Source organism: Sturnira hondurensis, unplaced genomic scaffold (genome assembly GCF_014824575.4).
Source record: "Sturnira hondurensis isolate 20B ecotype Veracruz unplaced genomic scaffold, ASM1482457v3 Scaffold0010128, whole genome shotgun sequence".
In the NCBI taxonomy this organism is placed as follows: Eukaryota; Metazoa; Chordata; class Mammalia; order Chiroptera; family Phyllostomidae; genus Sturnira; species Sturnira hondurensis.
Window position 1 is genome coordinate 10,913,802 of NW_028082759.1, and position 26,323 is coordinate 10,940,124.

The 26,323-nt window shown below is 41.5% G+C and overlaps 1 protein-coding gene and 1 long non-coding RNA gene across 3 annotated transcripts in view; one reads left to right on the forward strand and one right to left on the reverse strand.

Annotated features, from left to right (window-relative positions):
* Positions 1–26,323, reverse strand: part of FHIP1A (FHF complex subunit HOOK interacting protein 1A) — a 194,596-nt gene that overhangs the window by 168,189 nt on the left and 84 nt on the right. The window contains exon 2 of one of the 2 annotated variants that reach the window (XM_037058406.1): positions 25,902–26,050. The gene's annotated coding sequence lies outside the window, so the exon portion shown is untranslated. Of the gene's footprint in view, positions 1–25,901 lie in introns of both variants that reach the window. The other variant, XM_037058405.1, reaches the window with a different exon arrangement.
* On the forward strand, positions 24,642–26,038 carry LOC118995403 (uncharacterized). The gene is made up of 2 exons (XR_005068262.1): positions 24,642–25,429; positions 25,548–26,038. It is a non-coding gene; the product is annotated as an uncharacterized LOC118995403 (long non-coding RNA).

A 26,323-nucleotide genomic window follows, 5' to 3' on the forward strand; every position in this document is an offset into this window, starting at 1 on the left:
GACCTTACAGGCAAGAAGGGGCTGGAAAGAAGTATTCCAAGTCATGAAATCCAAAGACCTACAGCCAAGATTGCTTTATCCAGCAAAACTTTCATTTAGAATGGAAGGACAGATAAAGTGCTTCTCAGATAAGGTCAAGTTCAAGGAGTTCATCATCACCAAGCCCTTATTATATGAAATGCTAAACGGACTTATCTAAGAAAAAGAAGATGAAAAATATGAACAGTGAAAGGACAGCAAACTCACAGTTATTAACAACCACACCTAAAACAAAAGCAAACCAAGAGGACAGCTAGATCAGGAGTGGAACCATAGAAATGAAGAACATATGGAGGGTTAGAAACAGGGGGGTGGGAGGAGGAGAAGGGGGGAGAAGGCACAGAAAATAGCATAAACGGTAGGTATAAAATAGATAGGGGGAGGGCGAGAATAGTGGGGGAAATATAGAATCTAAAGAACTTGAGACACGTGGTTATAAACTAAGGGGGGGAGAATGGTGGGGGAGGGAGGGTGCAGGTGGAGGGGAATGAAGGGGGGAATAGAACAACTGTAATGGTATAATCAATAAAATATATTTTAAAAAAAGAAATGTCCATTAGGCAATTGAAGATGCATTCGTTTATCCAATGATATTTACTGAGCTCCTACCTGGCACCTACTATGTACCAGGCACCTGAACAAAAATAAATAAATAAATAAACACCCCTGCCCTTGTGAGGCTTACACGCAAGCAGGGAGACAGACAAACAAGTATTTATTATGTTTATAAATACATAAAAACTGCTTTGGGGAAAAAGTGTAAAAGGAAAAATACAGACTGATACGAATCTACCAAAAAAAAAAAAAACCCCACTAATGGAAGCCAAAGAAGGGATGAGTTTTCCCAAAGAGTACAAACAGTAGACTGTTTGGTTAATGCCCCTTCTGCCTCTAAAATCCTACCACTCCGGATGCCCGTCGCCAGGGATATATCACCTTAGATGAGGACATGGAAGCCCACAAACTTTAAGTCAGGTCACCCTAGAGTAAAAGAGGGCTGGGGGCAGAAGGGAGGTCCAGAAGGCCCTGGCTTTTCTCGTAACTTTTAACAGCAGAAGGCTTTTCAGTTGCTTCGGAAGAGCTCCAAACCCAACGGGAGGGAATAAAGGATATTTTTAAATTCCATAAATAAATGGCTTGGCCATACAATAGCACCAATACATAGAAACAGTAACACTCGTTCGTACACAGCACTCGCTTTGTGCCAGACACTGTTCTAAGTCCCTGTCATGACTGACAAACTCCTCAGCCCTCCGAGGAGTCGGAATGCTTTCAAAGCCATGGCCTCCTCCTCTACAAATGCCACTAATTAAGTTTCCTTTGGAGAAAACATGCCTTAGAAGTAGAGAAAATTTGAAACTAGATTAATATAATCAGTATTATGCTGAATAATTGGTACCTCATTAATTCCATAAAGGATCCTTAAAGACATGTTTTCAACTACAGACACTTCAAAGTCCCCCTTTCAAGACCCAAAGCAAAAATGTTTTTAAAAATTAAATTCTGGTAAGACAGGGCTTCAGTTTTTTTTTTTGTTTTTAATTGAACAAATCTTTTGATTCTGTTGTTAGAGGAAGGAAAGGGAGAGAGAAATACAAGGAAAAAAGTTTTCTCTAGTTAGGTTTTTTCCTAAGCATCTGATATTTAAAGTTTTACTATCAGAACCATGGTGTTTACCAATAACATGTCATCATGGATAAAACACAACAAATTTAATTTTTAAAAAACAAAACTTCCCTTTCTCAATACACCAAGTACAGATTTTTTAAATTTAATTATGAAATAGAGTGTTATGTATTGGATGATCTTTTAGCATTCAGTTAACTAGATTCATTTGCATTTCGATGGCCTTTCCTAGGAAAGAGTTTTGACTGTGTGTCACAGGCCGCAACAACTCACCGCATGGGTCTGTCCGCACTCTTTGGCTGTGCTGAGATGTAATCACACATAGTCATTGCCAAATACATGGACCATTGGCTGCAGCTCACAACCATTTCAGAGGTGATGTCATCTGCATTACAAATTAGTTGTTTCTACACTATTTGTATGCAGGGACCTCCTTCCAAACCTTCACAGATGAAATTGTTTCTCTCCTAACAAACTCCTTATCTCTTGTTTAGGAGAAGAGAGAACTGACCTTTCTTACCGGAGCAAAGTTAGGAGATGCCAGGCTACCAACTGTGACGCAGCAGTATATTTAGACATGACACAAGACAAAAATAGCATGCATTGGTCCCTATATTCAACATTCTTTTCTCATGTGTAGGGGCATTCCAATTCATCATGCCACATTTTCCAATACACAATCCCTCTGATCCTCAGCCTATTTCACAAGCTTTCACAAGCTTCCCTGGAAAATTACATATTTCTTTCTCCTTACCCATATCACTAGGTAGAGCCCAACATGAAGCTATTTTTGAATGGCCTAGTAATACTCAATTCATCTATTAGTCGATAGTCAAATGTGTACAAGTCAGTGCAATAGCTCTGCAAAGAACACTTTTAAAAGTAGTAGGATCCTCATCTTCAAACAGCTTTTAGAACTAGTTGGATAAGATAAGTACCAACCACTGGAGCCACAGGCAGAGTGAGAGCCAAAAGAGAGGTGCTGCAGACAGCTGAGGGGGCAGAGGGCAGGAAGGAGGGGCAGGGACTCTACGCTTTGCTGCAGCTAACGTGTAGAGGGGAACATGATCTGTTCTAAGACTCGGTGTCCATGGGGTAAAAATAACCCAGTTGCTCAAAGAACAACTATTTTTGTGCTGAGATCAGAAAGCAATTCAAGCTATGGTTCCTGGTAGAAGGTTCTGTGAAATGTAATAAAAACCCTAAGGATTTTTTTTTACAACAAACAATGATGAGTTTTAGGGCTGAGAAGCTCTAATGAAAACCAAGAAATTTAACATGGACACGAGGCAGAAGAGCAGGCCTCAGCTCTACCATGACGGCAAACCCCACGCCTGTGGCGATCACAGAGAAGAAACTGAAGCATTACTGACACATCTAGAATGACTGTACTTCTGGGGGAATGAGATGGGTCTGAATAAGTAAATGCCACTTAATTAACTAAAAGGACTTATCCTGATGCAAACTGAGTCACAAAGATATTTTGATATCAATATACTTCATGTAAATAAAAACTAGGTAATCAGTCTGAAACAAACAAAAATGGCTTACATCTAAACACTACTGTTTCTAAAACGAAGTTCCTAAAACTACCAATTTGATTGTACAAGGTTTTTGTACCACTTCAACTTACTTCAGCACAGTTTTGCAGTACTCCCACTTCATAAGAACAGACAGAGTAGTTTCAGGGATAGGTGATACTTTGTCAAGTTTAAAACCAGGGGAAATTTTCTACTGGAGGCTGCAGAGGTCAAATTCAATAATCACAGATAACCCTTTAATTATTTGGCTATTTTAATTTAAAAGATTTTTTTTTTACAAAGGAGTCTGGTTCCTCACCTGGTCACTGAAAGCAAAAGTTTCCCTCTATACAATGAAAGAGAAAAGATCTTTCTTTAGACAACAAAATCCAGGAATGATCAGTGGTACGAGGCCAGTTCTTTCCACCTAACTAGTGACCTGTTCATTGCTCAACAGTGACCAATCCCAAACCCAATACAGCCTCCTAAGATAGGGTTTGCAGATATCCATAAGAAATAAAAGCATTCCTAGATCACATTGCTCAATCAGCCCCAGGCCGTTAGTAATATCCACTCCAAGTTTCCAAATGGACCGACTATTAAAATTAGTGAATGACTAACCAGAAAACTCCAATTCTTATTGCAAAGACTCGTATACATGGGAAAGAATAATTGGGTAAGAGGCAGAGTGGACTGAGTGGAATGTGGATATTTACTCATGAACGTGGCTATCACTGTTACATCGTTTTTCATTTAGTTAGGTTTATAATCTTTCATTATATGTAACATTTGCCTAAAAATTACTGGTGAAGACAAAGTTCATAGAGAACAAGGAAAATATACTTTTAGAACATGTCCCTGTACATATGCACTGATGTTCTTGTATCTGTGGAGTGGTCTGCAACATTCTGAATATATCTCATTCAAATAACAAACAGCATAGTGGCATTATTTATTTAGCCCTCATCTCGTTCTACAAAGAATTTGAGAGTGGCTTGCAAGAACTGTGTGTATTAAACAAGAAAATTAAAAGTCATGACCAAAGAGAGCATAACTTAGAGAAGAAAATGAAGACCATGGTTGGGGTAAGAGGTATTGCAATGGAACTTACATATGGAGACCTATCAGAGTCCTACACAGTTACTACAGTTAAGTAGAGAATTTGATTCTGTGCTTCCTAGCAGCCAAGGTGAAAAAAGTAAACATGACGGGTTAAATCATTGTCCATGAGGAACAAACATTTGCACTCCTTCAGGGAGGCAAAGCTGTTTGCTATCATTTCCTATGAAAAAGCTGCTCTAGGAGACAATGAAAGACATAAAAGAAAAATTTCCCAGTAATATCCCAATAGCAAATGAGGTCACAAAGCTGTTTACATTGTCCCTGATTAAAACTGAACTCGACATGGAGTTAAAATAGTTTGGCCCAACCCTGACTGGTGTAGCTCAGTGGACTGAGCCTGGGCCTGTGAACCAGAGGATCGTGGTTCGATTCCAAGTTGGGGCACATGCCTGGGTAGCAGGCCAGTTCTTAGCAGGGGACACATGAGAGGCAACCATACATTGATATTTCTCTCCCTCTCTCCTTCCCTTCCCTTCTAAAGATAAATAAATAAAATCTTTTAAAAATTACAGAATCTATATTTTTAAAAAATGTGGCCCAGGTGCATAATTTTTCAAGCAACACCACGAATTGAGCTGGGAGTGAAGGGGTGAAAGTCCAATGGTGTAGTTTCATTAGGAGGGTATCAGTGGTAAAGTACAAGGACACAAGAACAATAAAGGGCCAAAAGTACAATGTTTCTGAGTTTCCACCCTTGCCTCCTGTCTTTGAACAAGTCAGTCCCTAGTCAAGGTCATCTGCACCAAAACTGGAACAGGTTATCTACCTATCACCCCAGTCCACATGGTCAAACTCAAAGCTAAACTCTTACTTTCCTTCACTGATCTGACACTTTCACTTCAAGGCCTCCAGCACACTCACTCCACAAATCCCAAAGTAATCTAAGTAACCTGTCCTCTCAAACACACTGTTCCTTCTGCCACTCCCAGTGGGTCATAGAAATCTTCTCAGTCATCTAGGCTTACATACTTGGAATCGATTTTTCTCCTTCCGCTCCCCAACTTCCCACATCTGATCACTAAGTCTGCCTTACACAACCATTTGCCTGCACACCTGTCCCATAATCTCTACTCCAGCCCAGGGCATCTTCCTGGATCAGCTCCCTAATTAGTCGGGGCCATCACAACAGCTCCTGAATTATCTCCTCCCCACCTCCATCTCCCCATCCAGTTTCTTTTGTACTGCTACAAAAACAATATGCCTAAGGCTGTGATTATGTCAGTCTACTAAAACACTTTCTGCAGCTGCCCTCTGCTTACCTGAAGCATCCCAGTTCATCGCACCTACCCCCTAGCCACCACAGCTTTCTCTCTCAAATAGCATATGCTCCAGCTAATCTATAAGCCTAGCCACTGCTAAAACAGGCTAAATCTTCCCTCTTTTGTTCATGGCAATAGAAGCACAAGATGCCCTCCCCTTCATCTCTGCAGGTTTCAAGACCAAGTTTAAAAGTCACCTCACTCAGGAAGTTCACTCATTGAGAACTGACACGTCCTCCTCTCTCCTACCCCTTGCACTTGTCTGGGGCTGTAATTCCAGAGAGGGATGACCACATCCTAGCATCGGTCTCTCCCCCATCCAGTCCGTATTTCAGAGTGCTCCACAACTACCATCCTAAGCACACCTCTGGCCCAGTCAGCAGGCTGCTTACAGTCATCTCTCAGTCCTCGAGTGAGGATATATGCAAGGCCCTTCACAGTCGGCCTCACCCAGGCATTTTGTTCCTACAGCCATCCTTGCACACAGTGAATCATACTGCAGGTAACTGTCTACAGGTCTGTCTCCTCCAGGGCAAAGATCATGCCATACTCACCTTGGCAATCCAGGGAAGCTACCCAGTTCCTCTCTGCACACCCTCCCATTTTACTTCTCTGCAGAGCAGGTTTTTACTTGCTTACTTACTGTGTGTCTCCTTCCTACTAAACCGAAGACTCAGTGAGAATCCAGACCTTGCCTGCTTTGCTCTCAACTATATCCCCAGGATCTGGAACACTGCCTGGCCCACAGGAGGTGGCCAAAAACTTAGGATGAATTGACAAGTACATAAAAATGGTTTGCAGTGTCCAGCCCCGTGTGGCACACCACAGGTGTCAAGTAAGTGTTTGCTGAGTGGAAGAATTCTGCCTTGTACAAAAGTTACATGCATATATTTACAAGCTCTGCCTGTTGGTGGTCTTGGTATCCTCTCTAGCCCACAGCACAGTGCTTCGTACGTGCCAGGCCCTCAATACATTCCTACTAAATGAATCGCTGCTTCGATAAACACTCAAGTTATTTATTTATTAATCTGTTAGATCTGAATTTGTCTCCTTTTGTCAATAAGAGGAGACTGTGTTATCTGTTATGGCACAGACGCCCGCACCTCAGAGGAAAGCCCGCACTGCAGAGGGGTCAGCCACACTGCTGCAGGGGTCTGGGTCGGGACCCCAGCCCCCCGCCCTGGCACTGATCACCCACGGGACTGAGAGCACAGACTCAACCTCAGTTCACTTCAGCTTCCTCTTTGAGAGAGGATTAGGAAACCTGTCATGCAAAGCAGCCTGCTTCTTTCACAGCTAAATGAATAATCTGTCCTAAATCCTTTATTACCCCTTCTTCACCAGTTTTAAATTGTTCAACTCCAGTTCCAATATTTTAATATGTGTTGTCTGAACTTAGTAGGTCATTATTTAAAACAGCAGGGAATTATGTTTACAGGGTACTAATTCTCCATCAACTTTTCATTACCTTACAGCATTTCCGTGTTCATCAGGAGGGCACAGGTGACTCGCACGCATTACTGTGAGCACTCCTAAGACTTCCTGGAGCCACAGCAAAATAACGTCCCAAGATGGCACAACCTCACACAGAAGAGTAATTCCTCCCCTCGACACCCCTCACAGGAAAGAGCGCAACAATCAGATAAGTGGTGAGCAGGAGAACTGTACCCATTAACTACATTACATAACAACAGGACTCCAGCTTAAGACTGGATGATCTATAAAAAATAATAATAAAGGGCTTAATGCTAAAGTACGTGCATCTCAGTCAAAATGCATTTGACATTATTTAAATCCCTCTGGGGACAACAATTCCATTTGGAGGTAGGTGTGGTTGGCCGGGGCTCACACACATGAACGCCTCTGATACAGGTACAAAGTTATTACGCAGAGTCACTGAGTTTCCCACAGCTGGGCAGAGAACACAGCTACTCTTCTGCACAGACATTGCAGGTCTTTCTCTAAGACCCTTATTTGACAAAAAGCATATACAAATTAACCAAAGTCATATTCAAAAGATTGTTCTCTCACATATCTTGATGTTACTGCTAGGCACAAAAATTGTATTTGCTTAAGTATATGCTGTCGGCACTGAAGCAGTATGAAAATGTGAGACTTCACTGGCAGGTACTACACCACATAAAAAGCAAATGAAAGCCAAATCTCTGTTGGACAGGTGCAAACAAGAACACTTGAGAATAAAGGGTCAATAAAACTTTTGTCACTGGCCACGTAACTAAGAGTTGCCGCTGACCTGTCAGCTTACAGAGCTGTTTGCTACTTGGAAAGCGTCCATGTCATGTTGAGTTGAGTGCATTTTTCCTACAGGTGAGCAAGCAAAACGAACAGCGCTAATGGTGACCTGAATGGAGATGCAGCATATGCCCTGCTTGAGGATAATCTTCAACAGCTGCAGTTATCAGGTCAGTAAATCCTAAAGTGTTCCCATAGATTAAGAGGCCCGGACGTGTATGTGTTATTTTAAAATCAGTTACTCCTACTTAAAATCAATGCTGATTTGAGCTACTGGAGAAAGGCAGTACACACAGCAACTTTCTTCCAAAATCAGGAGGGAAAAGGGCAATACCTAGCTCACAAGACGTTCAGTGTTAGTGGCTAAATCAACAAAAGTATTGAATAAATAAGCTTGAATAGCACAACTGGCAAGAATCTCTGATACTTTTCCATGGAAGAATGTGGTCCCAGTTCTGTGATCTTTTACACTAACGGATTTTTGCTAAACACAGCATTCAACATCTAAAAAAACTAAAGCACTTTATAATGGTTAAGTCAATTCCCTACTACATTTCTTTCAGGTTAAAAAAAGTGGGAGGAGAGAAAGAAAAGGGAGGGAGGGAAGGAAGGAAAAGGAAGGAAGGGAGGGAGGGAGGGAGGGAGGAAGGGAGGGAAGGAGGGAGGGGAAAGGAAGGAAAGAAAGAGGGAAGGAGGGAGGGAGGGAGAAGAAAAATCCCAAGACCCATTTTGCCTGTGGAGGATAAAAAGCACAAGACAGAGAAAACAACTTAAGAAAACTACATCCCCCACCTCATGGCCAGAAGCAAAAAGGGAGCCGCCTTTATAACGTGAAGAGTGACTTCATGGGAGATTTTAACAGAAAGCAGAACGCACACATCCATAGGAGTTATGCGTCCCTTCAAAGACTACATGCTTATTACAAAACGCCTGCCCATGCTCAAATATTTGAGGAACAACTGTTTGACGGCCGCCTTCATGCATACCACATTCTTTTGAAATTTTCAACTGTAGCAAATTTGGTTCTTTTGCAAGTGGGACTTGCTATCTGTAAGCTGGAAATACATTTAGAAAATAAAAAGAGTAGTCGAGCTGGATATTATTTTTAACAAAAGCTTAGGCGATTTTCTAACGTGGCTTATAAATGACTTCTAAAGACAATTCTTGAAAATCACTCCAAAACTCCCTTCTAACAGCAGCACCGTGGAGGGAGCAGGCCCCCTCCCTGTGTGACCTCTTTGTAGGGCCCATTTCACTTTTACAATAATGTCTTTGGTACTGGCATCATGTGTGCATTAACTGATTAGGTAACAGTGACATCAGATTCATTTTTTCATGTTATTCACTCATTCAACAAATATTTATGTGCATCTAACATGTGGTAGGTACTACACTGTCTTAGGGATCTAATGGTGAATGAGAATGGTGAGGGCAGGTCTACTACCTCCCCTCATTGAGATGATTAACACACGCACATAAATAAGAACAGTAAGTCCAATGGAGGGTAGGGGAACATGATGATGTAAAGCCTGTAATATCAAGTCCTAACCAAGTGTAAAGAGGCTTCCTTGAGGAAATGAGGTTTGAGCCGAAGATAAATAGGAGTTACCCAATTAAGGGGAGACTGAGAGGTATGGATACGGTAGAAGTAGGAAGAAATGGTGGTCTGAGTAGTAAACAACTTAAGAAACCGCTCTGAGGTTTTTTAAAAGTATGTGGGCACATTAAGAACTGAAAGAAAGACAATGGTACTAAAGAACTGAGAGCAAGTGAGAGAATGGTATGAGATGAGGTTAGCCAGGTGGTCAGGCTGAATTCCACAGAGCCTGGCACACATAAGGATCTTTATTTACCTTAAGAATGATGAGAAGGTGGGGAAGGAAAATGACAGTATGAGCCCTGGCTGGTGTGGCTCAGTGGATTAAGTGCAGGCCTGTGAACCAGGGGTCACCAGTTTAATTTCCAGGGGCACATGCCTGGGTTGAGGGCCAGTCCCCCATTAGGGGGGGTGTGAGAGGCAACCACACATTGATGTTTCTCTCCCTCTCTTTCTCACTCCCTCCCCCACTCTCTAAAAAAATAGACAAAATCTTTAAAAGAAGAAAGAAGGAAAATGACACCATGAAATCTACATTCTTGAAAAATGACTAAGGCTGGAGAGACGAACCAGGTAGGGAGTGGATATGGCAGAAGGAGGAAGACCAAAGAAGAAGCTACTAAATATAATAATCGAGAAGACAGAGTGGAGTTAACACAGGTAAATGAGTGGATCTGACAGATATCAAGAGTATAAAATCAGTAAAGGGTTGAATGGTATTCTAATTCATTATTTAGTCAAAGACAATGCTTTCATTTTGCCTAAGGGTTCCTTATTTGTTAATTATTTGCAAACCAAAGAGCATCATGCAAATATTAGGTGTCTTTTTCAATCAGCTTTCTGCATCGTATTTTCTTCTTTTATATAAAGAAAGAGTGCCCTGGCTGGAGTAGCTCTGCGGATTGAGTACAGGCCTGTGAAGCAAAGGGTCGCCGGTTCGAGTCCCAGTCAGGGCACATGCCTGGGTTGCAGGCCAGATCCCCAGTAGGGGACACATGAGAGGCAACCACATATTTACGTTTCTCTCCCACTCTTTCTCCTTCCCTTCCCCTCTCTCTAAAATAAATAAATATTTTTTAAAGCAATAAAGATAAAAACAAAACTTAGGAAGTACTTCATTTTATGTAAAAATGTGTGTTCCTGCAAAATTGTTCTACACCTTGGTAATAAAAGAGTCTGTATCTTAAAGAATATTACCAAGTAAAATTGTCTTCCCTGCACAAAGCAAACAATCAAAAACGCAGAAGGGATTATCATGACACTATATCAGCTGAAATGTAAACCACTATCTTGATTATTTCCATACATCAGCATACATAATTGCAGCATACATAAATTATGTGAGCATACATAAATTAAAAGTTGATTAAACTTTTACAACTTTAAATTAAAGTTGTAAAATCACAACTTTAAAGGGATGACACGCCTGAGAAATTTAATAATCACCATCCAGTTCCATAATACACCATTTAATAAGCAACTGGAATGGCAGAGAAGCTTGCAAAGATTTAAATCTCTCCCCTCACCAATGACTTTGCCCAACGGGAAAAGTCATTTTTATATCTACATTACTGGAACATGCCATCTGTAGTTCACTCCATTCAAAAAAACCCCCAGCTTTCCCATAAGCCTGGATTAAAGCATCATAGTAGTACAATAAGAAGTTCAATGTAGTCAGCCCTGCATTAACACATGTATCACAAAAAGTTTAATTTTGCAGCGAACTGGCCACACGCTTTTGTGTCTGGCAGACCGCCCAGTCTGCACCGCGGCTCAGGACGAACACGTAGGAGGGACCTGGGCTTTAGTAGGGCTGGTGCATCAGCTACCAACGTGCCAGCTACATTCTAACTCCGTGAGTTGAAAGATGGTCTAATTGAGATTTTGCAACTAGAGTTTATACCGCTCCTACAAAATGCAGCTTTAAACTCTGAAAGAAATAAACTCAATACATAAAGACACTAACACCAAGCAAAAAAATATAAAGCCACTCTATGTCAAAAAACTGACTTGTAAAGGCTAAAATTCCGTTTTAAACATGCTGCTTTTGGCAATTTAAGTCAGAACCCAGGCATTAGAACGAGTTCCTCTCAGAATCTGGACAATTAATCAGAGATTCTATATATGAATTTCTGTGTTCCTTCCTTTTTTTCCCCTAAAGATTTTATTTATTTTAGAGAGGGGGAGGGGAGGAAAAAGAGAGGAAGAGAAGCATCAATGTGCACTTGCCTCTCGCGTGTCCCTTGTTGGGGACCTGGCCTACAACCCAGGCATGTGCCCTGACTGGGAATCAAACCAGCAACCCTCTAGTTTGTAGGCTGGCACTCAATCCACTGAGCCACACCAGCCAGGGTTCCTTTCTTTAAAAAAAATCATTAAAATAGTAAGTATATGTGGAGTAGCTTGAAGAGTCTACAGCAGCACCAGGATAGTCATTATCATTTATAAAACACACCCTTAACCCTGAATTGGGTATACAGTGGTATTTTGAGAAATATACTTCTGATATGCCACAATAACTCTTTGAGAAATGCTGTGCTTTGCCCCTTGTGGTTATTTTTAACTGTGTACCTTGAAATCTTTCCAGCACAGGAGAAAGAGAAATCATGAAAATCTTATTAATTTTTGGTTTTTAAGGAAAAAACAGAATAAAGTACATTGAACTTAGGAATTAAAATCTCAAGCCTTATGACATTGTAATACTACCTAAAAGAGTAATTTGCAGAAAAACAGTGATCACCACTGAGCTATGCCAAGGAATGTACTGTGTGTGCCAAGTTGCAGTTTACTTGGAGATCACATGGAAGGAAACAGAGTTGAAAGATGAGCCCTATAATAGAAATGTTGAGCCTTGCATGATTTCATCTGTTTGACAAAGATGTCCTGATAAGTCACTTTGCCTGTGAGCCTCCAAAATAGCCATGCTACTTCATGCACTCACCAATATTTCAGTAAGGAAGAGAAAAAGGCTTACTGTATCTAAGCTTCAGGTCATCTGACATCTCACAATTTCTGAATTCCAAATGAAGAGATTTTCATTCACCCTTTACTTTTCTTGAGAAGCACAAAGAAAAAGCTTTAAAAAGTCGTGAAGTCCTGGCTGGTGCGGCTCAGATGGATGGAGCATCATACCGTAAACCAAAAGGTCGTGGGTTTGATTCCTGCGCAGGGCACCTGCCTAGGTTGCGGGTCTGGTCCCTGGTAAGGGTGTATGGGAAGTAAGTGATGAATGTTTCTCACATTGATGTTCCCCTCTCTCTCCCCCTTCCTCCCCCTAAAATCAATAAACATAGTATTTTAATTCAAAAAATTAAAAAGGAGTAAAAATTTGAAGGATTAGAAGGTCATACCTAATTTATTAACTGAAAAAAAAATGAAGTTTGTATTGATATTATCAAGGGGTTAAAGGTATTTTCCAGGTTCTGAGAAAAACAGATTACTAAAGGAATTTTGGTGTGAGAGAATAGTACAATGAATTGTCATCAGTTTGAAAATTAACAATCAAATAATTCAGCAAATTCAGCAAATATCTCATTGTAGTTCCCTGCTTCTGCTGGATTGTTTAAAAAGCAAATCTCAAATATCATATCTGGGATAAGAAAAAAAATGGTCCCCAAAGATATACAACTTTCTACTCCCCAGAAGCTGTGAATATTAATTAACTTATACAGCAAAAGATGTGACCATGATTTAGAATCTTAAGAAGGAATTTACCTTGGATGATCCGAGTAGATCTAAATGCAATCACATGAATCTCTGTAAGAGCAAGGCAGAGGGAGATTTGTCACAGCTGCATGTAGAGAAGACCACGTGAAACTGAGCCAAGAGAGATGCAGCCTCAACTGAGGGCAGCTACCAGAACTGGAAGAGCAAGAATTCTGCCCTACTGACCCCGCCCCCACATACAGCATCACAACCCAGCAACTAGGTCGCCCCACCCTGGTGAACACCTAAGGCTTCGCCCCTCAGACTTAACAGGCGCAAAAAGACCAAAACATTATGGCTCAAGGACTCAAAGCCCCAGAGCCAATACTTCTAAGCAACCAAGAGATAACCAGCCTATCAGATGCACAGTTCAAAGCACTGGTGATCAGGATACTCACATAACTGGTTGATTTTAGTCACAAATTAGAGGAACAAATGAAGGCTAAACTTGAAATGAAGGGAAATGCACAGGAAACCAATAGTGATGGAAAGGACACTGGGACTCAAATCAATGGAGTGGACCAGAAGGAAGAAAAAAATAACCAAACAGAAAAGTATGAAGAAACAAGAATTTTAAAAAATGAGGAGAGGCTTAGGAACCTCCAAGACATCGTTAAATGTTCCAACATCCGAATAATAGGGGTACCAGAAGAGGAAGAGGAACAGCAACAAGTGGAAAATTTATCTGCACAAATAATAAAGGAAAACTTCTCCAATCTGGCAAAGGAAATAGACTTCCATGAAGGAACACACCAAGGAACATCATAATTATATTAGCCAAGATTAAAATGAAGGAGAGAATCCTAGAAGCAGCAAGAGATAAGGGGACAGTCATCTACAAAGGACTTCCCATCAGACTGTCAGCTGATTTCTCAAAAGAGACCTTACAGGCAAGAAGGGGCTGGAAAGAAGTATTCCAAGTCATAAAATCCAAAGACCTACATCCAAGACTGCTCTATCCAGCAAAGCTTTCATTTAGAATGGAAGGGCAGATAAAGTGCTTCTCAGATAAGGTCAAGTTCAAGGAGTGCATCATCACCAAGCCCTTATTATATGAAATGTTAAAGGGACTTACGTAAGACAAAAAAGATAAAAAATAGGAACAGTGAAAGGACAGCAAACTCACAGTTATTAACAACCACACCTAAAACAAAAGCAAACTAAGAGGACAGCTAGATCAAGAGCAGAACCATAGAAATGGAGATCACATGGAAGGTTAGCAACAGGGGAGTAGGAGGAGGAGAAGGGGGGAGAAGTAGCACAGACAGTAGGTAGAAAATAGACAGGGGGAGGGCAAGAATAGGATGGGAAATATAGAATCTAAAGAACTTGTGACACATGGACATGAACTAAAGGGGGGAATGGTGGGGGAGGGGTGTGCAGAGTGGAGGGGAATGAAGGGGGGGGGAATGGGACAACTGTAATGGCATAATCAATAAAATATATTTTTTTAAAAAGAATTCTGCCCTAGAATCTCAGAGGAAGCAGGACCTGCCTGCATCCTGATTTTTGATCTCTGGCCTCCAGAACTATAAGAGAACAAATTTCTGTTGTTTAAGCCACCCAGCCTGTGGCAATGTGTCAAGGAAGCCATAGGAAACTAGTATAATATCATATAGTCTGGAAAAAATTAAGTGTATATCTTCAAGATATAAGGAGTCTTTTAAAAAATAATAATACCACTATCATTCCTATTATTATATTTTAAGAAAGAGGAAGGGGAAGAGGGAGGGGGTGAGGGGGAGAGAGAGAGACATCAATGTGAGAAACATCAATCGGTTGCCTCCTGTACATGCCTGACCAGAGATCAAACCTGCAGCCTAGGTATGTGCCCTGACCAGGAATCGAACCCACAACCCTTTGGTGTATAGCATGACACTCCAACCAACTAAGCCACTGGACAGGGCTATCATGCCTTCCAAAAATTCTTTTAATTTATCGCATCTCCAATCAAAGTTTAAATATTTCCCAAACGGAACAACAATATAAACAAACAAATTTTTCCCAAATGCTCTTATAATTTATAATCTTACAGTTGATTTATCCAATTCAAAATCCAAACACAGTTGATATGTATCTTAAGTACCTCCGTAACAGTTTCTCTTCCTTCATTGTTCTTCTTGCCATTTATTTATTAAACTGAGTAATGTGCCCTACAGAAATTTCTACATTCTGGATTTGGCTAATTACATCTCTATTGTCTAACATGGTCCTTTCTCCCACGTTTCTTATAAGCTAACAGTTAGATCTAAAAGGTGATCAGAGGCACATTCAGATTTTGGCTAGAAACTTCAGATAGTTCTGTTTATTTCCTATGGCATCAAATGTAGATGCAGTATCTACTTCTTTTTCCTTCTGTAATGTTAAGATTGATCAGTGGGTTCAGGGGTTATTAGACCTATCTATCAGTTACGAAGTTCCCCATCAGCCTTTGACCTATAGTTTAGCAGTCACTGATGATTACTGCCCAGACCTGTTATTTCATTAAGGGTAACACAGTGGTAATATTTTATTTGTACCATTCCTTCTGCATTTATTAGCTGGAATCCTTCTAAAAACAAGATTTTTGTCCAAACCATCTACTTGGTTTCTCTGAAATGCCTTTCCTGGAAAAGAAAACCTGTAAGATAAAATGCTTGATAATACCTAATTTTTAAGGGAGTGCCAGAATGGACGTCTGTCTCCTGAATACAAAGACCACCTTGTGTATACTCAGTGAGTGTGACTTCTCAACGGCACTCAACTTAGTCCTCAAGTTACCAGTTCAAATAGTCAGCCTACAATAGGGAACTTATTTTTAAAGAATAAAAGAAAGCCAGGATCCAACATAACTATGTCAATTTGATATCGGTTCTTCAGATTTATGCCCTATCATATCAGTCCAAACTCCTCAGGCAACCTCTCCAATCCATTCACTCTGAGAGTGCACCTTGTCCTACATGACTAATACAAACCAACTTCTCATTCTCAACTGTGTCTTTGGTTGACTGTTCTACTCGCCTGCCTCTCTCCCTGCAAAGAGCTAAAGCCATCCTTCTCCCCCTTGGGAGTAAGCACCCTCCTTTCTTACAAACTGCTCCTCCTCCCCACCCTATGGATTTCTACACGGAGTTGCCAACTATCAGATAATGTGTACCCCTGGCCAGTAGTACAAGGATGTCACCGGAGCGAGGCCAAGCAGAGCCACTCCTGGGATTTTTGAGATTCAGATCCAGGGGAAGATGGTTGGGACCCTTCCCGGGGGTCCCTGGGTTCCTGGCAGCCACACCCCGGCCAAGCAGAGGAAGCTGACAGGGAAGCAGAGCTTGGAGACAGAGAGTCTTGGTGGTACGTACAAGAGTTTCCAGTTTGGGCCTCCCTGAGACTCACCTCGCTTCCTGGCTATGTAAACCAATGAATAACCCTCTACACAGTTTAATTTCTATAATTTACAATGAAAAGGCACAATTTATGACACAATCTCTACCATGATTCTTGAAGGCTATGATCACAACGACTTCTACCTTTCTGGTTTCTTGTACTTAAACTTTCTATACAAATAACACTTCATCTCATACTGTCCTGATTTTTTGTGTCCAATATGTGTTTGTTGCCATCTTTTGTGACCTTACATACGTATATTTTACACACCTTTTGAAAGCCCCCAGACAGTCCCTAAAACAGTGCTAACCGAGCATCAGCACATCAATAACAATGGCCATGGACTGAAGACTACTTCCAGGTTACGTGCTTCACATCTGTTATTTTATTTAACCCTCACAGAAACCCCCTGGGAGGAACATTATTATCTCCACTTCAAGATGAGAAGTGAAGGGTCATCAAAGCAAACTTACTTGTCCAAAGTCATACATTTACTAAATGATAAAGCAGGGACTTGAACCAGAGTTCATCCAAATTTTTCCCTCTTTCCACTATGCCCAGGCTGCCTCCCACAATAATAAATACTTGCTTATTAACTTACCAGAGAGAACAACTGACCCAAGACCTCCATATAATGTCTGACTTTCCACTAATCTATTATTTTTAATGATGTTCCTCCATCATTAAAAATAATATTAATATGTCAATGCACAAATAAATGAGCCATATGAAAATCAGAATCTTGAAAAAAGTTATAATACAATTTCTCCAAAATTACTACTGGAAGCCTAAAGACTAAATGCTAGCATTTCCCTTAAAGTAAGGGGTAAAAGGAATGAATATTTAAGACCACTCTGTCAAAACAAGTCGTATACAACTCCCCTGGCAGTAATATTTCAAAACAGCAAAAAGAGATTTGTGAGTACCTGTCAATGTGTGACATGCCTACAGCTCTCCAACTGCTCAGAGGAATATTCTTGTGTCATTATTAGACACTAATAGTTATTGAGCACTCCCATGGCTTACAGGCAAGAACAGAAGGCCTTTAGGAAGAAAATGGCTCTGTCTTCATAGCTTAGCCAAGAGAGAGGCCAGGAGGACAGTAATGGCAATTTACTGGTGGAGAACCTGGAAGTAACAGTTCTCATTTCTACATGGATTGCATCCTTCAGCCAAACCTCCCATTTCCATACTCGTGCTCCCACTTCTGCAGAACAGGTCCACATGGACTTCCAGCTGGCAAATTAACTTCGAGGCAACACTCGTTGTTCAGCACCTAACTAGGAAACTTTTGTTGAGGTGTCCCGTTAATGCACTTATTGGTTGCTTGTTTCTTTGTTTTTTTTCTTTCTCATTTTTCTCACTCTGAGGCCGTTATACTACATAGGCACTCTTCTGAGGATTAAAATGGGTGATCCTAGAAGGTGAGAAGACATCAAAGAGGCAGAGTCCTTATATATAATTTAGCAACAGCAGAGCCAAGGGGAGTGTATGCTTGGCACATAATGAAGAATGGTGAGACAAGATTTTGCCAACTGGAATACTCTGGCGAACAGCAGGCCCTGACGAACGCATTGCTGTCACAGACTCAAGAATACCTCAAATGAGATCTTCTCTGGGAAAGTGCTTTGTAAACTATGAACAGCCAAGGGACTATACATTTCTTCTGTTACTGATATGGCCATCACAAAGGCACAGACCTGGGAACAGGTGGTTGTATGGTAAAAGAACTAACTACCTCTGGATAGAACAGAAAAAAAAAAGACCAAACCACCAGGGGGATGCAAGGGATGAAGGGCTTCAAGCTAGCAACNATTCAACAAATACTTACTGAAGGTCAGGCACTGGCCTACATGTTGAGATACATAGTCAAAGACAGCCAGCAGTAATTTAGCCAAAGATCCCAGACCTTCATGGAGCTTTATATTCTTATTCAGGAAGACAGTCAGTACACAATGCACCTAATGAGTAAGTCAAGTGTAGTAGGTTACAAGGTAAGTGCAGGAGCTCAGGGTAAGGCGGATGGAAAGCGCAGGGTACAGGGTTTGCAATACTTTGAGTTTAAAAGACAAGCCACAGAGCAGGAGGAGTTCTGATGGCCAATGATGTTCCTCAAAAAATACATCAATTACAGGAAAAATAAGGAAAATCATACTGTGTTTAAATTTGCATAAAATTTGGCAAATTCAAATTACCTACATATAGCTCATTTTCCATGTCTCTTCCCCTTCACCCTTGGTTCAAAATTACTCACACAAATATGCTACATAGCATATTTACAGAGGAAGATATGAAGAGAGTTAGCCAGAAGCCAAGAGAAGGAATTATAAGAGATAAGAGCAAAACTGATAACAGCAAAAATAGTTGCAAGCCAATACCTCGGGAAAGGGCTAATTCAACGGGACTTAAAATATGACTCAATTTTTTTTCTTAGGAAGTTGGCTCTAGGTCAGGGATGATACATAGGTTTCATTTCTAGTAACAACCCCGAACAACCAGCAGCCTCTCTGGAGTACTGCATTGAAAAAAAGTTCTAAGCCCTGTGGGAAACAAACTAGACATTTCTTCCACAGGCTCAATACCACCTACCATTCCTTTCCTAGGCAGACCTTAGTGCTTTAAAATGTATACATACCGGTAAATATTCACTGGCCACCTACTAAGTGTAGGGCAACATGAAGGACAGCAGAGGATTTGGTCTGGCTCCTAACGGAGTTTATAATCTAGCTGGAAACAAGGACAAATGTATAAAAGATAACACTAGAGGTCAGAAAATGACTACTTTCCTAAAATTTCAGTACGGAGATTCAGATACCAGGAAATTACCACAGGAAAAGACAGCCAAGAAAGGATAGGGGAGGACACAGCCTCTGCACCAGGCTTTGAAGAATGCACATTACTGAAGTCACTGAAGAGATGAAGGATTAGTCCCAGGAGAAATGGAGAAAAGGGAACAGGAAGGGTGTGGCTCAGGAATGAGGAACAGAGATCCGCACAGGGCAGCACATCATAGATGCCTCTCAGATTAGTCAGGGTTCTCCAGAGAAACAGAACCAATGGGAGACAGACACATAAAGGACAAAGACACAGGGGCAGAGAGATGGATTTAGTGTAAGGAATTGGCTCATGCAATTATGAAGGCAAGCAAGGAGAGAAGCAGGACAGCCTTCTCTGTACAGTTCAAGCTCAAGTCCAAGTTTGAGTCCGAAGAAGGCAGAGAAGATCGATGTCCTAGCTCAAACACAGTCTGGCAAAGAGAGTGAATTCTCCCTTCCTCAGCCTTTTTGTTCAATCAGGTCTTCAACAGATTGGATGAAGACCACCCACAATGGGAAAGGCTATCTGCTTTATTAAGTCAACAGATTCAAATGTTAATGTCATTCAGAAACACCCTCACAGACACAGCCAGAATCATGTTGACCAAATATCTGGGCACCCGAAGGCCCAGTCAGGTTGGCACATAAAATAAACCGTCACACCTTGAGTTGAGTCATTACCCAGTGGGCAACAGGACCATGATCAGCAACATGGCCAGAGCTATGCTTTATAAAATCAAACTGCCTATGGCATGGAATGGACTAGAGAAGGAAAAACTGGGGTCAGAAATAAGATTTAAAAAGTTATAATTGCCCATGTGGTAATAAGAGGCATATCGTCAACAAACATACATGGGAATTCTACTCAATATAAAGGTTCTCTGCTAGATGATTAAGATGCAGAGTTACTCTTACCATTCTATTTGATTTGATGTCAGGTTCCAAATGTAACCCTATCCAGCAGGAACTGGAAGAGCAAGCCTAGGATTACAAAAGTCAGCAATGAGAAGGCAGATTCAGAAATTATCCACACGGGGAAGGCAAGTTGAGAGTTTGCTCCTGGCTTGCCTATACTGACAGGAGCTCAGAGGACAGCAGGTTGAGTCAGTCCGACTTGAGTCAGGAAACCTCATCAAACCCACCAGTTGCGTGACTCGCTGTGAAGGAGAGACCACTCCTCAGTGACAAGCCAACCCTAAACTATGACCGAGAGGCAGGATTACTCTAAGAAAAAAAAACCAAAGGAAAGCAGCAACAAAATCAGTATACAGACACTTTGACACAAGTTACAAGCTGATTCACCAATAGCAACTCCTGGGTCTAGTTTTCACCTGCAAGGTCCTGAACTGTAACACAGTGGAGAAGAGCGAGGAGGAAATTCAGAAAAGGTCAAACTTCAGCTGATTATTAAGTTTTTAATACAACTCAGGTAAACAGCAGGTAGTCTGGTGTCTCCTGAGGCAAATCAAGGTCAATGAAGGTCCCATTGTCAGACTTTTCATGTGTCCAAACTACTACATCTTGCTTAAAATCAGCAAAAATGTAAACATTTTGTACCATATACAATGTCATGTCGGGAGATTTAAAATAAGTTATGAAAAAGTGACTTCATATTAGAGAAGAATCAATAATCAAGAACAATATATTAGACAGTGTATCTTCCCATAAAAAGATCAAAGATGAGTATATGCAAACTATAAAGTTTACCCCATCCTAAGAAATTGTGTAAGAAAATTTATCATGTAAAAATATAAAAAATATTTTTCTAATAAAATAAATATGGACAGACATAACTTCATTTTGAGGACATATGAACTACTATTCATGCTAAATGACCTACTTAAAGTCACATTTTCAAATTATAGTTTATTTATATCACTACATACTTATACAAGAATAAACATGTATATATAGATTTATAGTTTTCTATACTCATTCTGATATATTACAAAGAAAATCAACGTAATGAATAAGCTTCAAGTACTAGTTCCTCAAACTCAAGCAAAACTGAAGACATGAATTTTCAAGAATGAAACAGAATCCTTTCATTGAATGGTTATGAACAAAGCTTAGACTCAATGAAAATATTAACCAACTCTCTAAGATGGTCAACAAAAACCAGCCACAGGAATTCCTGAAGTGTTCCTCCTTCAATGAGCCGGAGTCATGAAATTTAGCCAAAATATCTTATTTCACACTTTCCACACACAGAAGAGTGAAATCAGTTCCTGGAACTTTCTAAAAGCCTAAAGATCTTAAAATTTACCCATTACTAATATTTCAACAGAAGTAAATTTTAAAAATATATGAAGAGCTAAAATATACTCATTCTGCAAAGCTTAGCAAATTCTCTGAACTCCTTAATGGCATGTCCTAGAATAATGCTAAGAAAATGTTTTTTTAAAAAACCTATTCTCCATGAAAGCTAATTAGCAGCTTGCAACACCTGCAGAGTATTCTTATAGCTGTTATCAATTAATATCTTCTCTTGGGAAAAAAATTTAAACTGAAAAGAACCTGAAACGTGAGGAAATGAGGAGAGAGCTCAGAGTCTTTTGCTCCTATGACCTCCTGTTTCGATGTCTGGTCATATGTTAATAATTTCTATCTTTAGTCTTATACATTCAGGAAAAAAGGCTATTAATATAGCTTTCATTTAAAGTACACTATTAGAGGAAGTGTAAATTTAAAAAGTTAATATTTTCATATCCCTGACTCTTTCACAAATTTTTTCCCACAGAAGACACTCACACAAGTGTATTTAAGGACATTCTTCAAAGCACTGTTCTTAGTGTTGAAAAATGGGAAGCAACCCAAATTTCCAACAATAGGAAATTGTTTAAATGACCTGTGATGCAATACGTACAGCCAGGATGCCCCGTGTGTGGTCATGGAAACATTGTCGAGATGCATTAGGTTAAAAACAGAAGCCAAGTTGAAAGTACTTTAGTGTTGCCCCAGTGGTTATGGGAAAAAAAATCACAAAAACAGTTGACTATATTTTAATATGGAGAGAAATTTTGGGAGAAAAGCATAGACCTATTTATAGCAGTTTCTCCAGAATGTAAGATGACAGTGTGCAATTATTTTCAAAATTACATATTTCTGTAAGTTTGGTTGTTAAATAATACAGATTGTGTATAATCAGAAAAAAAAAAACAAAGTGTTAAGTTGGCAATATAAATGGAGTGGAAGTAGGAGAGAGTCTTATGTATAAAGAAAAGGACCACCTTGGGTGTTAACACTTTAATGTAATAGCTGTGAAATGTCATCTGTCTGCACCTGTCTTTCGGAAGACATCTGTATCCTTATTCTCAGAACTTCAAAATAAAGCAGCTAACACAGAGAGACTGGAAAAGCTCCCTTAACATCTTCCATTAGTCACAGCTTCTCAGGATAAAAGTTTAGCCCAAATTCCAGTAGTTATCAAATTCAACTGAGCAACACTGTAAATTCCTAAAAAGTTGCACACAAACTGCCCAGGTGTCTCCAATTCTAACTGAAAGTTATTACAGAATTAACCAAAAATTTTGTCTGCAGACTAAAGATATTTGAAGCAATTTTCATAATGGAAATATGAGTAATTACAGAAACTACTTTTGAATCCACAGTCCCGTAACCTATTCAAACACTGTAAAAACTAGATAGAAGTGAAAACTGCCTAGAAAGGTAATTGAGGAATTACAAGCCCGGGCAAAATTTCCACCTGCCTTTGGAGGGCTGTGAACTTGTGCTGGGAAGGGTTTGTTTCTCCAGCCATGTGACCTTCACAAAATATTTAAACTCTTATACCTCAATTTCCTCACCTGCAAAATGAAAGAACCAGGAATAAGCAACCTCTAATCTCTTCATGTCTAAAACTCTGAAAACAGCCCTTTACTCTGTCCTTGCCAAAAGATATTTTAAAAAGAATATGCATGTACATAATATAAAATATAAGGTATAAAGTTATAAGGTACTAGCCAAAAACAATAGACTCCTGCCTGGCTTCCCCTAATCCTGAGTCCTGCTCCTTCAACTTTCGAAATGTTTCTTCTAGTAACTACTTCATATTTGTAAATCACACACTCAAGCTCCTATGTCCTGATTTTTTAATGTTAGACAATACCAAAGTTCTTTATTCCATTTATTGGGGGCATTTATTCATCTGCCCACCCATCTTTTTAGCTACAGCCACACTGTGGACAGGCAAAGGATACAAATATTACACACACATATATAGAGGTATGCAGTCCTGTCTCCAATTACAGACCGCCTGCTTAATAAGGAATAAGATCCCTTTGCACCTCCAAACAAGAGGTAGCAGGGAAAACAATTTAAAACGTGGCCTTATCTAAATCGAAAATCCTGAATTCGGGTCTGAGTCTACCACATTCAGGAGTCAAGTACACACCTAAAAGTTGCTTATCTTCTCATCTGCTTTCCTGTCATGTACTCGGAATAGGATAGCACCCAATACGAAAGAGTTAAATCACAGCACAGTTCATCATAAAGCAGAACAGAAATGTTACTTTCTGTTATTGTCTTTACTGAGAGAGCCCCATAAATGAAGTCCCTGAGGTTACTGGTCACTCTGCAGCCCTGTTCCCCTACCTGGACTAAAAACCAAGAGTCGGAAGTAACTGAGAGTAAGCGTGAAGTAGCTGTGAATTGTGTTCCAAGGTCAGAATCTGAGGGTCTAGCTCTTTAAAGGGCCAATGTGTTGTCCTATGAGACAACTGTACACAGAATAAAGATCAAGCACCTAAGGAGGGACCCAAGAGAACAATTTTGTTTTGTATTTGGAAAGAGAGGAAGCTTTCTTATCAAATTTTCTCTTTAAAAGTAATACAGAACCTGTTTGAAAAGTCACTCCTTAGGCAACTCTTCTTTGTCTCTCCTACTATGTACCTCTACCTGTCTGAATAATTTATTTGTATACCTGCTTCTTGGCTTGTAGGTATTATCTACTGATTTCCTATTACGGTAGAAAAAACTCTACAGAGAAAGTGCTTTGAACCAAACTCGGGAGGTTATCATGAAGAACTATCCAGCAATACACTCTGACTCTGTAGTAAAGCAGCCCCTTCATTTCTAGCCTTCCAAGGCCTGCATGAAAAGCAATACAACCTACACAGAGGCAAGGAACAAGCTGGTGAGGCAGTTGGGCCTAAATTATTAGGCTGTTCTAAATTTCCTCTGTATCGAGTTCACTGACTCTTGGTTTCTCTTGCCTTTCCCACCTGCCCCGCACAGCTTAATCCTGTTCCAAAAGCTACAGGACAAATGACAAAGGGGACTCCAAACTTATTTCTATACAAGCAGGGATTAACTGGAACTAAAAGAAACCAGCCTTTACTCATTTCTGTCCAGAGAAGACCACTGAAGTTCTCCAAATGGGGGACTTCGGCTGTGGTTCACTAGGCTTGGGCAGCTTCGGGGAAAACATCCTGTCTGGTGACAGGTATACAACAAACCTGAGGGTCAAGCAGGTGACCCTGCCAAGCAGGCAAGATACACTAATTATTGAGAGGAAATCTCTTCCCTCATTAACCAATGGCACAAAGGTGATTAAACAGGAAATACTTTTCAGTGACCTATATAATTTCATCAGGGCTGCTACCACTCGGAGCAGAGAGCACCTGACTTCCTAACGAGATGAATTTGATAGCAGGACCCTTTCTGAGAAGGGAGGGAACAGAGCCAGTTGTTAGGGGAGCAACAATTGATGTGCGTAGTTTACTACCCCTCCGCAGAGCTGCCTCTCCGCTGTCTGGGGCTCCTTCCCCCAGGTGGAATCCCCCCTCCCCTGGACGAGGAGGCACCTGCGGAACGGTGGGGGTGGGGTCAGCGAAGAAGGGATGGATCCAGGTTGGTGGGCCAGAGCTGGGCTCATTCATCAGGTCTGCTGCTGTGATGACGAAAGCCCCTCGCAAACACGGCTCTCGCTGCTGCCACCAACACCTCGCTCTGGCCGCGCTTGAAACAGGACAGCAGCCAGTCCCACTCTCTGGCGGAAGCGGGGTTAACAAGGGAGCTTTGTTGAGGTCGAGGCGGGACACACACGCACACACCGTCGGCAACCACCATCACGACCGAATGAACGCCGTTTCACTTGAGAACTTTTGAATTTCAGCAACAGCCACCGAACAAGTAAGTTCTTACAACGATAAAGTGCTGCAGACCTCAAAGTGGCGCCGCCTCTGTCCCTTGTGTAGACGAGGAGGTTGAGAGAGGAAAGCTGAGCCCCAGATCCCTGTTCCTCCCGCAGGACCCAGCCCTCTGACCCCGGGGACCAAGAAAAGGGGTGAAGAGCCCGTACGACATCTTTCTCCGTCAAAGCGAGCTGCTGACTCGCTCTCTCTCCCGCGGGGTTATCACCGAGTGACGCCCAGTCCCTCGGCTCTGGGAGCCACCCCCTCCCCGCTGCGACTCCCCGCACCCGCGATCCGGTTTGGGATATTCCCACTGGGTCCTCCACCCCGCCCCCACCCCAAACCCGTTCCTCCGGCCCAGCTGGGGGAGGGGGTGCAGAGAAGGTGGGACACTTCTACTCCTCCTCCCTTAACCCCCTAGAATTGAAAAAATCCTCCAAGTGCAAATCTCACAGCAGCATGCCACCTACCTGTCTCTCCGGCTGTGTGGCTCCTCTTACCCGCGTGGTGTGGGACTTGCCCGACAAATGTCCCGGGACAATCCAGAAAGTTTGTGCCTGGACCTGAGGACGCAGACGCGGGGCGCGACCTGTGCTGAGGACCCAGGTAGGGGAGCCGGCTTGTCTGCCTGTCGCCGAAGACCTGGCAGGGTTCTGCCCGGCTCCTGCCCGCTCGGCTCCACCTCGACAGCAGGGCGGGGGGGAGGGAGCACCGGGCTGGAGGAGGTCTGAGGGCAACTTTTCTTTTCCAAGGACCGCCAGCGGGCGGCTGAGCCTCGTGGGTCCCCGATTCGCTCCCGCCCCCTCCCCTCCCCTCCCCACACCGGGGGAGGGCGGGACCGGACCAGGGCGGGGACCAACCTGCCACTCCTCCCGGGAGCGAGGTTTCCGCC